Consider the following 19,591-nt stretch of genomic DNA (forward strand, 5'->3'; position numbering starts at 1 on the left):
AAGAATTGTTATAAATAGAAAAAGAGAGACAGTCCCTGCTCTAGAGAAACTCAAATTATATTTGAAAGAGCCAAACCATAAAAGAAAATTCAGCTTCAAGGTAAATTGAAAGGCCTACGGGCTAATTAGAGGGACAGATGGCAAGGCCCACAGGGCCTTACATTACATCAGTAGGTCAGATGATAGTATCTAGCTAGCTTCTGGATGGCATAGAAGCAGTGTAGATGGTAAGGCTTTGAGGACCTTTGAATGCAGTGGAAGGGCAAATGGTAAGCATCTAACCAGAAAGAATAGAATTGTTAAGTGTGATTTTATTCAAGCCATGTGATCAGCCCAACAGTCCAGATGGATTAACATTTCTCCACGTATGCCAGTTTTACTTCATAATGATTGTTTCTTTCTACAGCCTCATCAAACTATCTTCTAGAAATGTTTTCTTTGTGTCCTGCTCTGCTGTATGGGATAGTCATTACTATGTTTCTTCTTTTCTTTCCCTTGAAATAGAAATAGAGGAACAAGCAATTGCTGTCTCTCTTTTTATATTCCTTTCTCTTCATTCTTCCACCTGCCCCTCCCACCCAACCATTATGCTTGGAGGTATGAAACTTGTTAAGCCTTGTTTTAAATGAACCCAGAGGTCATCTAATCTATTCATGTTTACAGGATTGCTTGTATATTTTTAAGTATCTTAAGATTCATACTTTCAATTTCTGGAAATCATTTTTTATGTGTTTGGGTGTTTGTATGAGCTAGAAGTTGTTCCCCAAACCTTCTTTCCCTCCCTCCCTCCATCCTTTTTTACCTCCTGCCTCCTTCCCTCTTGTTCTCATTCTCATTCTCCTCTTTCTCTCTCTTTCCTAAATGATTATTAGTTACTGGTTGATTATTTGTACCTTCAAATGCCATCTTAGAGCAGTAGTTTAAAAAAAATCCAGAGAACAAGAGTATCACTAATAAAGGGTAATCATCATAAAGAGAATTTTTATATTTTACACCTGTGATAGGTTGAGCTTATGGAGCCACCGTCTCTCACGATGGGATCATTCATATGTCCTGGCTTTTTTTTGCTAATAGGAATGAACAATCAAAAGATCCTGGGTGATCCCTTGATGCCCAGTTTCACCCCTTGTTACACAATTTCCAATTTCCTTTTTACATACATAAATCTATATTTAGAGGGATGTTTTCATTCATCATATTTTTACTTTTAAAAGTTTTTTTTTTAATTTATTGTGTTCTGGTTTGAAAACACCTTTTAAATTTGGTCAGTAACAGTTAAATTTTTAAAATTTGATAACACCAACTTATGTAGCAAATTAAGATCCCAAGAACTTTTACAAAAGCTAAGGTAACTATTACAGTATTTACATTTCCTCTATATTTGGCATTTAGTTTCAATGTCCATTTGTAGACATTTTACCACAGATTCAATACTCTTCTCTCTCTTTTTTTTGTTATTGTTAAATTTTACATACTTGTCCATAGGGTGTATTGGTTTGAAAATGTGTTATTATTTTTTAAAATGAAAGAAAAACTAAGTATATAAATAGCTATAGTTTATTTTATATGAATTCTTCTGATACAGACTAAAACTCAAAGGACTTTAAGTCCTATATTACTGTTACATATTAGGGGGTACAATCAATGGTTGATTCTAAATTCTTGGGAAGTCAGTTTTTTAGCATTTGATTTTTTTTCAACCTGTTACATGTGATTTTCTCTCACAAATTGACATATACTTTGATGTATATCACAATATTTAACAGAGTGTACAGGTTTACTTAATCTGTTTTTAACAATTACCCTTTTTTAACTTACCAAAATTCCTTGGCATAATTTTTCTGGTTTCCATAGAATTCAAATTGGGGAATGCTGAAATACTTGTTTGCTTCCCTCTTTTAATGTTGAATTAATTTTATATAATGATATAATGCTCATGATAATAATAATGTTCACTGGCTTTTCTTTAGAACAATAAAAGTGAAACATAGATGGCAAAAAAGTTAATTGCTTACTTTGCATACTAATTTACAAGTTGGGTGGTTCCAGATGCTCCATGAAAATTAAAAAAACCCACGATTATGGTAACCATATTTCTCAGAGTCAAAAATCATTGCAAAGTATATGTATTTTACAAAACTTTGAAAGTACATATATTACTCTTAAATTTGGGATTGTTTTAGAAAATCTGTGACCTAAAGTTACTCTCTGAGTATTCTGTTCCAGTTTCCTCAGAGAAGTAAAAATGCATTAAAGAATAAAAAGTGAGGTGTGAGATAAGGTCATAAGGCTGTAGTGCATAGATTAGGCAAAGAGACACCTACAACAAAAACGTAAAATAAGCTGACTTACAGAAGTAGTCACACAGGGTCTAAACAACTCATGAAACCCAAGAACCTCCTGGCAATTGTCAGGAGAGACAGATGGTCTCAATAAAATGCACAGAGAAGAAAGGAAATAAGGTGTATCTCCTTTGCACTTTATACTTTGGCTCAGGTATTATAAAAACAACGAGTGAAAAGTAAGCTAAGAGTAAAGGAATAAGAAATGTAGGGCTGGGAGTTCAAGATCCAAGAACAAAAAGAGATCATAAGGAGAAAATAAGAATATAAAGAAATAAGAACAAATAAATATAGCAACTGAAAATGCAAATTTATCAATTTATTTTTTGTTTTTATAGTAATTTCATATTCTTGGAAAGGTAAATGGGGATCCAAGTTTCTTTAAGGGTATTTGACTATAATTTACTATTCTATAACATTACTAGACTCATTCCACTTAAACAAAATTCCCTTAAAAACATTTACTAATTTCAAGATACTATGCTTTGTGTTAAGAATTCAAACATAAATAAAAGAGATATTAAAATTCTATAGGAATTTTGAATGTTGACATTGTACCTGCCTACATGCAGCTTATTATTATGTAGGTGGGATAAGACATATACAAAAATAAATATAACATCATTTGGAATGTAATTGGAAAAAGTAGTAGAGAACATCTAATGAGATTCCACAATGGTAGGATCACTTCTAGCTGAGATCATCAGTGAAGTCTTCACAGAAGAGCATGGTACCTGAACTGGGCCCAAGAAAGGAAAGAAACTTTTTCAGTCAGTGGAAAAGTTATAGGAATCCATTCCAGGTTTTGTGATCATGTTTTCTGAATCAAAAATCACAACACACAATGGCAATGTAGACTGTCCAACAAAATTCAGTCTATATATCATTCTAGGGGTGGAGGCTACCATGTTAAATTAAGGTAAATGAGAAAGGCATAGAAGGCTAGTCTCAGTGTAACTGGAAAGTACACTTTGTAAAGTGTTTCTGGGGGAAATAAATCTAGAAAGCTAGCTGGAAAACATATTGTTGAGGGGGTCTTTTTTTTTTTTAAAGCAGTTGGTGTTAAGTAACTTGATCAAGGTTACACGGCCAGTTATTTCTGGGTGTGGTGCTAAGTATCTGAGCCCAGATTCAATCCCCAGGTCATCCTGACACTGGGGCCAGTACTCTTACTTGCTGAGCCTCCTGGCCACCCCTAAGCAACTGGGGTTAAGTAACTTGCTCAAGGTTACACGGCCAGGTGTTTCTGGGTGGGTACTAAGTGTCTGAACCCGGATTCAATCGCAGGTCATCCCAACACTGGGGCCAGTGATCTTACTTGCTGTGCTACCTGGCCGCCCCTGGGGGTCTTTAACTTTGTCCTGTGGTTAATAAGTACCAAATGAATTGATCAGGCATTTATTAAGTGCCAGCCATGTTCAAGGAGGATAAAAGACAAAAGTGATACATTATGTGTCCTCAAAGAGTTTACATTCTAAAAAGAATAACAACATGAATGTAACAGTTACTATATCTTATATAACATCCCTTATGTTTGTATGGCTAAACATACTTGTTTAATTTGGTTATGTGCATTTGTACACATTATATATGCATAATATGTGTAGATACATGGCATACATATGTTTGTATAATGTATATATAATATAGTGTGTGTATACATATAACATAGAAATAAGTTACAAGATAACCTTGGAAACTACTAGGGTACAGGTGTAGGAAAGGCCCCCATGAAGAAGAAAACATTTGAGGTGAGTCTTGAAGAATACTATGAAGAAGTAGCTGTGCAGGAAAGTTAATTCCAGATGAGAAACTTGCAGTGCAAAGACCTGGAGACAGGATTTGAATGCCACATATAAAGGACAGTAAATGTGCCATTATGTTGTATCAGCAATGCCATATTCACAATGCCTATGGAGATTACAAATATGCTGATATAATTATCCATCACAAAATACTTCATGCTTGCCATATGGGGAAATAAACTAGAAAATTTATTAAGATACCAAAAGACTGAGTCCCAAAACCAGAAAGTGAAAGCCATCGGAGTAGTTATGACATTGGCACAGGTAGATAAAGTAGAAAGCACCCACATTTTCAGGCCTTTAAAACAGAACAGGCTACCTCAGGCAAAGGTCCTCCTCTCCCCACACAGCAACCACCCAGCGTCCTGGAAGCGCGCTCCCAGCAGCTCTGGCCCCTGCCAGTCCTCAGCAGGAGTCCTTAGCAGAAAGTCCTTAGCAGTCCTAACTCAAAAAGGGCTTCGCGCTGCCGCTGCCTCTGCTGCTGCCGCCGCCGTCGCCACCACCGCCAGCCACCGCAGGAACGCTAGCTTGGCTTCCGCTTCCTCTTGCTCCGCCCCTTCCTGCTACGTCAGCAAGTCCAATGGGGCATGGAAGATCTTTAAATCCCATAACCCTTACATTCGGCCCCAAGATCTTTCATGTCCCTTACTTGGCAAAAATACAGTAGGAATAACTGGTGTCAACAAAATTTCACAACAATATAACAAGAATAGCACACAATAAACACAAAAAACCATATTTTAGGGTGGGGCTTGCGCACAAGCTCCCCATCATTCCCCCCACCCTGAACGAATGGGGCCCCAAAATCTTGTGGTAAGGGGTGAAGATCTCTTCTTCTATGGCTACTTGCTGCTGAAATCGGATGTAGAGCTGTCCCTGTCCTAAGGGGTCCCATTTGAGAGGTCAGTTCTTAATATGCTTGATGCCAGGTCCAAGGGTGACACATCACAGTTGCAGAGAGGGGGTGACATCCAGCTTAAGCTATCAGGCATCTACAGATGGAGCGTACCAAGCCTGTGGAAACAAATCTAACAAACAAGGTGAACAAACAAAAAAAAATCAAGAAGAAGCAAAGAGACAATAACCAGACTATTGTAGCCTCACTCACGGTAGAATAAATGACTTAAGGGTACAATTTTGTAATCATCTTCTCCAGAATAAACAATAGTTACAGTGTTATCCCTCCCATATGCTATAATCTCTGCAGCCTTTGGAACATCATCTGGCTTCCGTTTTACCCATACTTTAGCTCCTGATTTTATTCTATCAGTAGAACCAAATCCTTCAGTTCCTGTAACAGTTATTTTGGAAGGAGGGTCAGTTTTTACAAGTGGCATTGTTTTACAAGGAACGATAATCACTTGAACTATCCTATCATTCTTGTGAATCTGTATAGGCCCTTCACCTAAATTCTGGAATGTTACAACAATTTCTCCTTGATAATTAGAATCTATTACTCCAGCCAATACATGTATTCCTTGAGCTGCTAATCCTGATTTGGGTAAAATCTGTCCAAAGTGATTTTTAGGGATTCTTATGCATATCCCAGTGGAGATTTTTCTTATTTCTTTTCTGTGCAACCAAAAGTCCTCTAAACAATGTAAATCATACCCCACTGAACCAGGTGGTCCTGGGTACGGTGCTGGGACATCTGGCCTCAAGGTCCAATACTCAATATTTGGGATCTTGTGTGTTTGTTGTTTTCTAATTTGCAGATTGGGGGTCATCATTCTGGCTAGAGGTGTACTTCCTCCCAATGGTCTATTATTCAAATTACGCAAAGCCATGAACAAATTATCCTTCCAATGTTGATATGAATTATTGGAACTTAACTTCCTCAATTGTCCTTTCAGTAATCCATTCATTCTTTCAATCAACCCAGATGCTTCTGGATAATATGGAATATGATATATCCATTCTATATTGTTTAGTATACAATACTTCTTCATTTCATTGCCTTTGAAATGTGACCCGTTGTCACTTTGAATCAGCATTGGGGTTCCATAATATAGACTTATGAGATCTAGGGTTTTACAAGTGTTTTTCTGGGTTGCATTCTTATAAGGACAAGCTACTAGTACACCTGAATAGGTATCAACACAAGTATATATAAATCTGCATCCTTTATCCAGTGGTAGTGGACCAATATAATCTATTTGCCAGATTTGGGCTGGGACTTTTCCTCTTGCTATCTCTCCAGTTACTACCCGAGGAACAGTTCACTCCTTTTCCAATTGACATATATGACATTCTTCTGCTATCTGTTTTAACAGTGAATGAGAGATACTAATACCTCGATCTTGTGCCCACTGGTGTGTGGCCTGGACCCCCAAATGGCCTGCTGTTTGGTGGACCCATTTTGCTAATACCGGATCATCAGTTGTTGTCAAAGTAGGGACAATATGTTCAGTAGCAATCTTTGCCAGTCGATCAGCATGAGCATTGTACTCATGTTCTGGTGTGGTGGGGGCCATGTGAGCATCTACATGAAAAACTGACAAGTCAGTGACCAAAGACATGTTCCAGATATCTTCCCATAATTCTTTGCCCCAGACTTGTTTGCCATGAATTTCCCAATTTTCATTTTTCCACATGGGCATCCATGTAGCTAACCCATTAGCTACCGCCCATGAATCAGTGAATATATGACACTGTACTCCTTGTTCTATTTTGATGGCTTGATATACTGCCATAAGTTCAGCATATTGGCTACTTGCACCTATCCCAGTACTTTCCAAAGTCCTTCTAGTACATGGGTTATAGGCCACTGCTTTCCAATGTTTTTTTTTGGCCCAAATATTTTGCTGTCCCATCAGTAAACCATTCATGTCTCTTTTGTTCCTCAGTTAATACATCATATCCCTCATTCCATTTTACAGTGGACTTTACCAACTGTTGCTTTGGCTCAGGGGGTGTGTCATTCCTCTCAATTTCTATGTTTGCTACAGATTCATGTAGAGTAGAGACTCTGCTTTTGCCTGTTTTCGCTCTATTTTGAATATACCACTTCCATTTGATTATACTAGCCTCTTGGGCATGTCCAATTCTGTGAGAAGCTGGGGTACTCATTACCCAGGTCATAATTGGGATTCCAGGTCTTAATATCACTTCATGGCCCACAGTCAGTTGTTCAGTCTCCACCAAAGCCCAATATGCAGCTAACAACTGCTTTTCAAAAGGTGTATACTGGACTCCAGATGAAGGGAGTTTCCTACACCAAAATCCCAAAGGTACATTTCGGCTTTGTTGTTTTTGCCATAAGCTCCAGTTTGCATAATCATCTTGTACAGTCACTTGCAATTCCACTGGACCATTTTGCATGGGCCACAAATCTAGGGCCAATTGTATGGCAGCCTTGGCTTCTTCAAAAGCTTTACTCTGCTCAAGTCCCCAATCGAATTCATATTTCTTCCGTGTGACTCTATATAAAGGTTTTAAAATCTGTCCCAAATGTGGAATGTGGTGCCTCCAGTATCCAAACAATCCTATGAACTTTTGGGCCTCCTTCTTATTGGTAGGGGTAGGAAAATCCTGAATCTTTTGTCGGGCTTGAGGAAGAATCTCCCTTAGCCCCTTGTTCCATTGTATACCCCAAAATTTCACATTTTGAGCTGGTCCTTGAACCTTTGCAGGGTTCATTTCCCACCCTTTACTTTTCATATGCTCAATTAGAAGGGACAAACTCCTTTCCACTACTTTCACATCTTTTCCCTGTATCATGATGTCATCAATGTAGTGGGTAAGCTGTACACCAGGTAGCTTTAATTCATCCAACTGTTCAGCCACAATCCTGTGACAAATAGTGGGACTATGTATGTACCCTTGTGGCAAGCGGGTGAAAGTATATTGTCTACCCTGCCAAGTGAAAGCGAAGTGGTCCCATTGTTTAGGGTCTATTGGGATGGTGAAGAAGGCATTTGCCAAGTCAATAACTGCATACCAAGTCCCATCATATTTCTGGATCCTTTCTATTAAGGTGATGGTATCTGGGACAGCAGCATACAAAGGAGGAGTCACCTTATTCAACTGTCTATAATCCACAGTCATTCTCCATGTCCCATCTGATTTTCTTACTGGCCAGACAGGATTATTCCATCTTGTGGTTGTAGGGACTAACACTCCTGCTTCAACATATTCCTTTATAGTAGTGGTAATTTCATCTTGCCCACCTGGCACACAATACTGTTTTAAAGTAATTACTTCAGAAGGTTCAGGTAAAGTGATTGGGTCCATTTTTAGTTTTCCCACTAAAACTGTATTAATTCCTATCTTCCTCACAGCAAATTGGTATCTCCCTTCAGGTAAATTCAGAGTCATGCCTCTCAATACATCTATCCCAATGATGTATTCAGGAATGGGTACAACAACCACAGTATATTCTTTCTTAGGTAACTGCCCAATTTTCATTGTTATTTTAACCTGTCTGGCTGATATTTCAGCGCCTCCTAGACCTGTGATGGTAATAGGAGTTCCATGTTTAAACTTATCAGGGTTTCCATAGATAAGTGTGGCCTCAGCCCCAGTATCAATCAGTGCCCTAGTCACAGTAGTTGATCCATTCTTCCAATATATTGTTAAACCAATATGGGGTCTGCAATCTCTTCTGCATATTTCTTTTATCTGGGCTGGGGCTTGGCCTATCTCCTATTCCCCCTGAAGGTGGGGCAAACTTGGATACAAAGATTCAGATTCAGAAATACCTGCAGGGGTGGTTCCTGCTTCCCTGTTCATTCTAATGCTAAGTACCTTTTCTTGGTACAGCTTATGCAGCTCTTCAGTTGGAATACCATCTATTCTTCTAAAGTCCACCCCAGCTCTTAATAGAGCAGTAAACAGTTCCCTTCTTGTTGGTCTATTTTGTCTCTGAATCCTCTGGCTGTTTACTCTTCTCTCTCGAGGCAATTTGTCTTTTTCCCATTCCCCTAAATTGCTTAATTGTGAAATCTTATCCAGCACCACTGAAAGAGGGTGCCTTATTTCTCCAATTAACAGAGTCAGAATTAGGTGCTTATATGCAGGAGGAGCCATTTTCACTATGATATTTCTATGAGGAACTCCTAGGGGGGGTATCATAATATGCATTTGCATCTCCAATCAGGATAGCAGTTTTCATTACCTCCTCCTTTAGTTTTCTCATACAGTCTCTAAGTGAGTACCAGAGTCTGTCTCCCCTAGGCCACATAGATTCAGTCGGATATTGCTTTTTGCACCCTTCTGCAGCTAAAGCTAGAAGATTAGTTTTGTTATTTCCTCCTTGCATATGGTGATCCCTAAAAGTCTGGTGTACAAAAGGATTCTGACTGATACTTATGAATTTTAAACAGTCCTCACTGTCCAGTGTTATTCCTCCAGCGCCTTCATCAGTGATTCTTACTATCCAAGACACTAAAGTCTCCCCATTCTTTGGGTAAATCTACTCAATATATCAGTGATCTCCTGTTGAGTGAAATCCTCAATTATCTCCCTGGACTCTGTTTTGCTTCAGTGGTTCTCCTGTCTTCTTCTTCGTATGGGGAGAGCTTCTACATTAGAAGACTCCTCATCTAACCTTGCTCCATTCTCCTCACACACATTCTCCTGGAAGCTGTCAGGGCAACTCTGCCCAGCCTGTACAAAAGCTGCATGCACATTCCTTCTGCTAGTTTTTTGCTTCCTTTTAGCTACATGAACAGTAGCTTGCTCCTGGGCCACATGAGTCCCTCCAGTTTGCTCTTCTGAGTACTGTGACACAGAAGAATCCTCAGGCAAACCAGCTGACTCCCTAGCCATCCTAGCTCTTTCCTTCAGCAGCTTATCCCTACTTTTACACATAAGGCGATAACTTGTTAGCAGCACCCAGCCTCTCCTGCACACTCCTGCCAGTTCTTTGCCTGGTTCTATGGGTATTGCTTTCAAACATCTTTCCAAATCTCCAGGTTCTCCCTCTTTTAGCCTTGGTTCCCAGTTTTCACAGGGCCCTGTGCTTTTAGCCCATTCTCTGGCTAGAGAGGAATAAGGCAAATCCTCCCATCCTGGAATAGCCATTTCTCCCTCTAAAGCCCCACTGCTTCCAAATAGAGGCCTGACATTTTTTGATCCCATCCTCGTCGCCAAATGTATCAGCAATGCCATATTCACAATGCCTATGGAGATTACAAATATGCTGATATAATTATCCATTACAAAATACTTCATGCTTGCCATATGGGGAATAAACTAGAAAATTTATTAAGATACCAAAAGACTGAGTCCCAAAACCAGAAAGTGAAAGCCATCAGAGTAGTTATGATATTGGCACAGGTAGATAAAGTAGAAAGCACCCACATTTTCAAGCCTTTAAAACAGAACAGGCTACCTCAGGCAAAGGTCCTCCTCTCCCCATGCACAGCAACCACCCAGCGTCCTGGAAGCGCGCTCCCAGCAGCTCTGGCCCCTGCCAGTCCTCAGCAGGAGTCCTTAGCAGAAAGTCCTTAGCAGTCCTAACTCAAAAAGGGCTTCGCGCTGCCGCTGCCTCTGCTGCTGCCGCCGCCGTCGCCACCACCGCCAGCCACCGCAGGAACGCTACCTTGGCTTCCGCTTCCTCTTGCTCCGCCCCTTCCTGCTACGTCAGCAAGTCCAATGGGGCATGGAAGATCTTTAAGTCCCATAACCCTTACATACGTCTAATTTGAAGCAAATTGTAAAGAGCTTTAAATGCTGAACAATATATATATATATATGTATATATATATATATATATATATATATATATATATATATATATATATGTGTGTGTGTGTGTGTGTTTTAAAGCAATTGGGGTTAAGTAACTTGCTCAAGTTTACACAGCTAGGTGTTTCTGGGTAGGTGCTAAGTGTCTGAGCCTGGATTAACTCTGGTCATCCTGACTCTGGGGCCGGTGGTGGTGCTCTTACTCACTGCGCTACCTGGCTGCCCCTGCACAATATTTTTATATTTTATTCTAGATGGTAATAGAAAAACAATAGAACTTATTAAATAGGTGAGTGACATAATCAAACTCATGCTCTAGGAATATCAGTTTGATGGTTGTTTGGCGTAGAAAGAACTGAGACAGGGAGACTAATGAGGATGCTTTTGAAAAGTGATGAGGGCTGGGGAAGCTATGTGGCACAGTAAGTAAAGCTCCAGCCCTGGAGTCAGGAGGATTCCAATTTCGGTTATGGCATCAGACACATAACACACGCACACAAAAAACTAGTCATGTAACCTTGGGCAAGTTACTTAACCCTAATTGCCCTCCAAAAGGCAAAAAAAAAAATGATGAGGGCCTGAAGTATGAAAGCTATTTGAACTGAGAGAAGTGAGCCCAGATGAGAAATTATGTATGAATTTGGTGACTATTCGAATATATGAATTGAATAAGAGTTGTGTCAAGGATGACATAGGGGTTATAAATCTGGGTGACTGGAAGACCAGTAGTCCCCTTGACAGTATTTTTGAACAAAGGAATGGCACAGTGAGACCTGCTCATTAACAAGACTACTTTTGCAGCAGAGTCAATAATGAATTACAGAGAATGAAAATTGAGTTAGCTAAAAGGGTCATGTCTCTGACATCTGGCACTACCTTAGACTACCAAGGTTAGCATCCTAATCCATTTTATAATATATTCCAACTAGGCTTTTATAACAGACTCTTAACTAGTCTTCCCATTTTAAAACACTCCCTTATCCAATTCATGCCTCACTCAACAAATTTTGTTGAATGAATGAATAAATGAATGTCACAGAGATCAATTGTCCAAATTGGTTCACATAAAAAGTAAAAACAAAATTTTACTCGAGAATATCTGGTAATTGTATCTACTTTGTGTTTTAATTGTCTTTTGTATTGAACAATTAATATTTGGACCCTCCAGTTACTTTAAGAGATGAACCTGATACTTCTCAATACTCAGCAACTTCTTAATTAGTCAGCTAAGGTATATTCCAATGGGAAAATGATCTTTGCGATAATATAAAAGAATAATTTAGGAGACCTGTTATTCATCATGGTTATTTTGCTTTTAGACAGCATTGCTATAGTAATATCAATAGAAACCATTGCAAAGTATGATCATCAATAAGGAATAAAAAATTAATAAGGAAATATTTCATTCAACAAAGTAAGGTTTACAAGTACTTTCCTAAAAGCTTCCCCAAGAAATAGGTAGTGTAAATATTATTACCCTCATTTTATAGATGAGAAAACTGAGTTGCAGAGAGATGAAATAACTTGTCTTTAGTTGACTAGATGGAAGGTTCATGAATCACTTGCATTTGATCTCCAAATCTGTAGAGGTTAATATAAGATACTTGCAGTGCCCAGGAAGGCAATTAAACTGCATTTAGTCTATACTTGTGTCTATAATCAGAATCATTCATAGGGTTTAATTGCAGTTTATGTCAAATAGACAGTACATTATTGGATGAAAACCCCATGTAGACCACTGTTGGAGTAAATATACTATTAGTGGTGGCATTGTTGATAACTATAAATATAATTGAGAATTAAAAAAAATCTTTTCTTCTCTGGTTTTCAAAGCACCCTAAAAATATTTCATTATGTCAAGCTATACTGCTGTGTGGAATGAGTTGAGTATGCAGCAAGTGTTATAATAAATAGCTATTGAGGGGGCTATTCAGATAATAGAAGAACACAGTACATGTAGTTAAGTGGGAATGAGGAAATAAATAGTTTTGCCTGATTTTACAGGCTTTGAAAAATGTTATACTAGCACCACTAAACCTAAACCCATATGAAAAAGCTGTGAGTTCTTAAAACAGCAGATCATTAGAATTGCTGCTACCAGTGAGAATATAAGTACAGAACCTTAGCTCTCACGCATGTATTTGAGTCATGGGAGGACTCCTCAAGTTTTATCTATCTTTATTGGCACTCATCAGATTCTAAGGAGGTTAGGGAAAACTCACCTCTGCTGCAGGCTTCTCAGAAAAGATACAACTAACCTTTCTCAGGGTGTTAGGAAACAATTGCATCCTTTACTTAATTTTTCCCCCAAAGATTCTGCAAACATTGTAAACTATTTTGAGGTCAAAATTACATTATAATCTAATCAGGTGAAGGCGGTTCAACTCCTGATGTAATTTCACCAATATTTTTTCTGGATATTGCTTAAAGTAAGACAGCTTACTCCATCATGGTGGATAGAGCAAGGGACTTGGAGTCAGGAAGATCTGAGTTCAAAACCGTTCTTAAATTCTTAACTGTGTCACCTTGTCACCTTTTAATCTCTGTCTAACTCAGTTTCCTCATCTGTAAACTGTGGTTGTAATAGCAACTACCTCAGGTTTGTTGTGGGGATAAAATGAGATCATAATTGTATGTCACTATTCAAACCTTGAAATGCTATATAAATGCCAACTAGCATTATAAATTTTCTCTTGCAATATTCTAAATACTACAACTAACTTTCTTCCTCATGTGGCTATTATAGATCTTACAAAATTTAAATCATTCTTATTTATTTTCTTTTCCAAACAAAATAATAACAGTGACTTTAACCTGTCTTTATGTTTCATTTATTTTGTTGTCCATTACTTCTTTCAGATATTTGTCCTTCCATCTAGATACAAGAAAAAATGGGTGAAAAAGTAAAAAACAAAAAGATAAACATAGGCTTGTACTAAAGAAAACCTTCCTTAGCAATTAGAGATATGCACAAGTACAATGGGCTGCTTTGGGAATAGTGGATTTCTCATTGATGGAGATCTTTAAGTAAAAGCTAGATATTAAGTTGTTGGGCTTTTTATTAAGGGGGTTGTTTAGTTATAGGGTGGACTAGATTATCTCTGATGTCTATGCCAAATATGAGATCTTCTTTTTGAAATGGATGTCATTCATGGATCATTCAACAAACAAATGATAAATCAGGCTGCCGAAGTCTGAATAGGAAATTTTTATTGCCATCCCTGCAAAGGAATGGACATTGACATTTTTTCTTTTTCTTTCACTAAATTATTAAGAGGTCAAATTGTTGTTTCTATTATGTAGTATATTAAGTTATACCTTACAAGGACTCTAAGCTATTTAATGGCAATGCAGTTAAGTTTTCCTTAATGGAAATTGTGTTCATTAAATGGCAAAGTGTCTCATGCATGTCAAAATCACAGAAAACTTCAGTGTATATATATGGTTAGATAACTTTGTTCAAAAACCAACTGAGGTGTTTCATAAGGAATTATATCTTTACCACTACTATAATTAAAGATTGCATGTGAAAGTTTCCGAAAAAGAGAAAGAATTCTTATTGATGGTGTTGTTGTTGTCTAGTTGTTTTGGTCATGCCCGAGTCTTTGTGATGACATTTGGGGTTTTTTTGGTAAAGATACTGGAGTGCTTTATCATTTCCTTCTTCAACTCATTTTACAGATGAAGAAACCAAGGCAAACAAAAATGTGATTTATCTTAGGGTCACATAACTAGGCCGGTTTTGACCTCAGGTCTTCCTGACATCAGATCCAGCACTATATCTTCTGTACCACCCAACTGCCCTAATGCCCTAAAAGCTCCTATTTTCCAAATGACAGTATACCCATTCCGTTAAGTTTTAGAACATTTGAATATAGCCTCAAAAAATCCCTAGTAATGTCAAAGATTAGGATTTAACAATCCATCATGCAGAGTTACAGTGAATTAAGAAAAATGTTAAGTGCCCCATCTATGACATGCAGCCATAAAAGAAGTCATTGAATTATTACATTAGCATTTATATATTATATATGCACATGCATGCATATACATATGTACACACATATGTATATACATATATTATGGATGTATATGTGTGTATATGAATTTGTGTATGAAAAGAAACAAAATAAGTTATCAAGATTTTATGACTGGACTAGAGAGAGTGTTTGTAAGGGAGCAAGGATGAGACAGCTACCTTGGCATCTGTGAGATACTAAAAAAAAGACCTCTAAGACATTGAACCAAACTTCGGTAGAGAAATTCTGGGAAAACATGGACTGGATTTATACCAGATAAGAAAGTATAGAGGGACCATTGTCTACACCAGTGGAGCAAGTATCCACATTGATGAAAGCTGAGATCCATGCTAAACAAATCATGGCCAAAACACCATGCTACATACTGGATGAGATATAAGAGATGATCCTTGGACTCATACAGCTTACAGGCTAGTAGAGAGCTATGAGATATAAAAAATAGCTACGATATATAATAATACATGATACTTCAGGGTCCTTTTTTATTCTTTGAACCTTTAATGAGTTGCTAAGGCCCCAAAACATTATCACCTAGTTTTCAAACCTCTGATTATAATCACATCCACGCTAAGGTAGGCTGATCATTGAAGAGTTGTTAGCTTGTTGCAGTTCATTAAGACTTGACAAAAGTTACACACTGGTGACATCAATGTCAAGAATGAAAGGTTTATGAGTGAGTTGTTGTTTAGTTACAGGGTGGACTAGATGATCTCTGAAGTCCATGCCAAATATGAGAGCCTATTTTCCAAATGGCTGTCATTCAGGTGAATCTTTTAACAAACAGATTATAAATCAAGCTGCTAAAATTTGAATAGTATGACAAGACATTGGAATAGTACTTTTTATGAAATGGTGGAACATGGAACAGAGTATGCTTTGTATCTAGACAGTAATTCATTTGAAGAAGTTTAAGAGCTTTAGTGGAGTATAACTTCAACTATGCAAAAGATACCAAGTAAGCTAGTGAAATCACTGGTCAAATGCAGAAATAAGGAAATTATCTGATTGGGTCAGACCATATTTGGGGTAGTATATTCATTGGAGGGCACCACAGCTTAAGAAATGCATTGAAAAGATTGAATTTATCAAGGGGAGAACAAACAGGATGGTGAAAGAACTAAGGTTCATTCTATATGAGTATCCCTTGAAATAACTGGGAAAATCTAGTCTGAATAAGAAAATTCAAGGGAGGGAAGTATTAGCTATGTTCAAGTATTTGAAAAGTTGTAAAGTGAAAGGAGAAAGTCCTACTTGGCTCCAGATGCAATGAGAAGCAATGAAGGAAAGTCACATAAGGCCAATTTAGTCTTTAAGTCAAGAAAAAAAAAATTCAACAGTTGTTACTGTCCAAAAGTAGGATGGGGTGTCACAGGATTTAGTTGGTTTCTCCTTTTTGTAAATTTTCAAGTGAAGAATAGATGAACTGGTTGGTCAGCCTTATAAGAAGAATGCTTGTAAGTGGGCCTACTCAGTTGAATGGCTGTTCTGGGAAGTAGAAGCAGGCAATGAGAATTCAGATATTCTGACTGGGGCTTATCCAGCAAGGAGTCCAGCCTATGGAAATTTAGAGAGGAAATTGTGGCCCAGAAAGGAGCAGAACACCGGTGCTTCCCTGGGGCTAACAAACCAGGATGGGCCACAGAGGATTATTCTTCTTTGAAAATTCAATATTCCAACCAATCTGTTTACTACTGTTTACTACTTATTCCATAAACTAGATATTCCCTCAGCCAGTTGTGTGCATTCACATAACATTTCTTCATACCTGGAACATATTCCTTCCCTATTTCCAAAGTTCAACTCAGGTGCCATATCCTACACACACACACACACACACAAGTACTTATGCATGCACTCACATCTACACACACACATAAACATGTATGTGTTTTTTTTTATTTTTTCCTACAGTAGAATGTAAGGTCCTTGAGGGCAGGGAATTTTTTTATTTTTCTCTTTATATCCATGGAACTTAGCATAGAACCTTGTCAATGTGGATGTTTAACAAATGTTGAATTGAATTGAGATAAAATATGGGAAATGATTGGTAACAGATGTATTTCTGAAACACTGATTGTTTCTTCAGATAACTTACAGGGTATAGAAAAGATTCAACTTGATTCATGCTTTATAGGCATTATGCCACCTCTCACTTACATTGATGAATAAGGTCATTAGAATATGACTACTATATCCTCTCAACCTTGTAAGTTTAATCCTGAGATTTTGGGGAGTTGTTTTTAAATGCTGGATCTCATGGAAAAATATCAACATTCAAACCCTAATATATTAGTTGAAGGGTATTGCAAGCTGGTACAAACATTTTAAAGAGATATATTCATTGAATCATGAAACTGATCATATCTTTGAACTCAGTGATTCCATTACTAGGACTCTAAAACATAAAAAGGACCCAACTATGCAAAAATATACATCACTGCTCTTTCTGCAATAGCAAAAAGTGTATAAGTAAATAACTTATATGTCCAACAGTTGGAGAATGGCCTCATGGATTATTTCATAATAATGTAATGCAATGTTATGATGCCATAAAAACAATAAATCCAGGAAAATGTTGAAAGAATTATATGAGATGAAGCATTGTGAAATCAGCATAAACAGAATTTGCCTAGTGACTACAGAAAAGGGAAAGAAAGGGGAAGAGAAAGAAAGGGAAAAGACAATAACAAGTTTGAGAATGGAAATGGGAGAAAAAAAGAAGAGGAAAGAGGAAGGACAAAAGGAAAAGATTTTTCAGAATTGTTTATTTTTTTAACAGTCAAAGGAATCGGAACTTCAGATAGGCCTAGATGGAGAAAACAAAATAAATTTTTTTTTCTTTGCATATCTTGTTTGTTAATTCATTTGGTTCTGATTTAATAAGGCCAAGAATTTAGAGTAAAATTTTGTCTCCAATTTAAAATATTTATTAGATTGCTTTTGTTGAAGATATTAAGTTTATGTTAACTTTATCTTTAGGATGGGTTTTTGTTTCAGAAAAATGCTTGGGTCATAAAAAGCATCCTATAATTTTCTTCATCCTATCCACTGTATTATCTTCCTCCCATTAAATTTTGAATCCAGTTTTTCATCTATGCAATGTCTGTCCAAGATGCATTAACTGATGGACCATTTCAATTGATTATCCATCTTGCTAAATGTCATAATCTGGAAAAATAGATAGGATCTAAAAAATCATCCAGTTGGTTTGTCCTGGGTAGATAGTCAACTAGAAATTGATTGATTGTAGCCTTCACTTAAGAAGTTCTTCAGCATTCTAAGGCTTTATGTGGTCATTAATTAGGAATAAATGTAGAACCTAAGCATTTATTTGAAATCTCTCTTCCATTTGGACCCTGCACTGCACTATAACTCCAGTAAATAACTTGAGCAAGCAACATTGTTTTATGATTCACTTCATATAAATAATCAAAGGACACTTGAATAAAGTTCTTTCTATTGCATCTTTTATGAAATCATGGTATTTTAATATATACTTGGTAGATATTTTGTTGGAAGAGGGATTTTATAGCATCATTTTTTCACTGCAAAATAAAATGCTTTAAGAAACAAACAATAACTACAATGGGATCTTGCTTTGAATAATTCCAGTTAGTTTCCTGCAAAAAAAAAAAATGGCCAGAGTAAGCAAGAATACACATTTCATCCTCTTTTTCTAAACCAAATCCTTTTCACACACACATACACAGTGTCACAGTGGAATACAAGCACAACTATTTCCTCGGTTCAAAGGTGAAAGATTATCACCTCCTAGAAGGATGATAGAGATTTTAAGGAAGATATGACATTTAAAATGGGTCTTAAAGGACAGATTAGATTTCAACAGGTGAGGCTGAGGATAATCTATGTATAGAAAATTATATAATCATAAGCACAGAGACAAGAAAGTACAGAGAGGTAATTGTGAGTAGAATACTTTGGGAAGGAAAGAATGTAGTGTGAGATTAGGCTAGAAAGGTAAGGTGCCAAGGGATGCCAAGCTAATGGATTTGTTGAAGATAATGATTACAGTAGGACTGAGCATAAAGTTTTATAAAACAATGATTTCATGATTTTTGTATACTCCAATTTATACATTCCAGTATTTTTCTCATTCCAAATATTCACAATCACTCTTCCAACACAGAGAATCACTGGGATCACCTTTTTCTTAGTCAGAGTGTTTGTGTCAGATGGTTTAATATTCAAGTAAGGGGTTATTTTTATATTTTTGAATGCTTTTATTTTCATTATTTTTCCTGTACAACATAAAAGAAAAATTTAGCAATTTAAGGAACTAAGGCATTAATAATTACACAAAGTTGTCATCAAAAAGAATAAAGAAAATGTGGTATGACTAAAATTAAATTTAAAAATCCATTGTAAAAGGGAAGGCATCCAATTGCATAAAATATGCAAACATAATGTTTAAAAATCACAAATGGAGATTAAAAAACAATGGTAATTCATCAAAAATGACATGTTAAATTAAGTAAAGGCAAGAGAGAATTTATTTAAATATAATTTTCTTCCATTCATTTCACTGAAAATCTAGCTAAGTTCTTTAAAAGTGTTCTACTTTCTGTCCCTTGCATTTATCTGTCTTCTAATATTGTTTCCATTTTTCATTTGTGCTTCTATGAATTCCATTAAATTAGGGGTGGTTTTTATCTAAGAGATCACTTACATGAATCTTTCAATAAATGTATATCTT

This window comes from Petaurus breviceps, unplaced genomic scaffold, assembly GCF_028583685.1.
Source record: "Petaurus breviceps papuanus isolate PSGF00001 unplaced genomic scaffold, PetGlider_PUasm1.0 140, whole genome shotgun sequence".
In the NCBI taxonomy this organism is placed as follows: domain Eukaryota; kingdom Metazoa; phylum Chordata; class Mammalia; order Diprotodontia; family Petauridae; genus Petaurus; species Petaurus breviceps.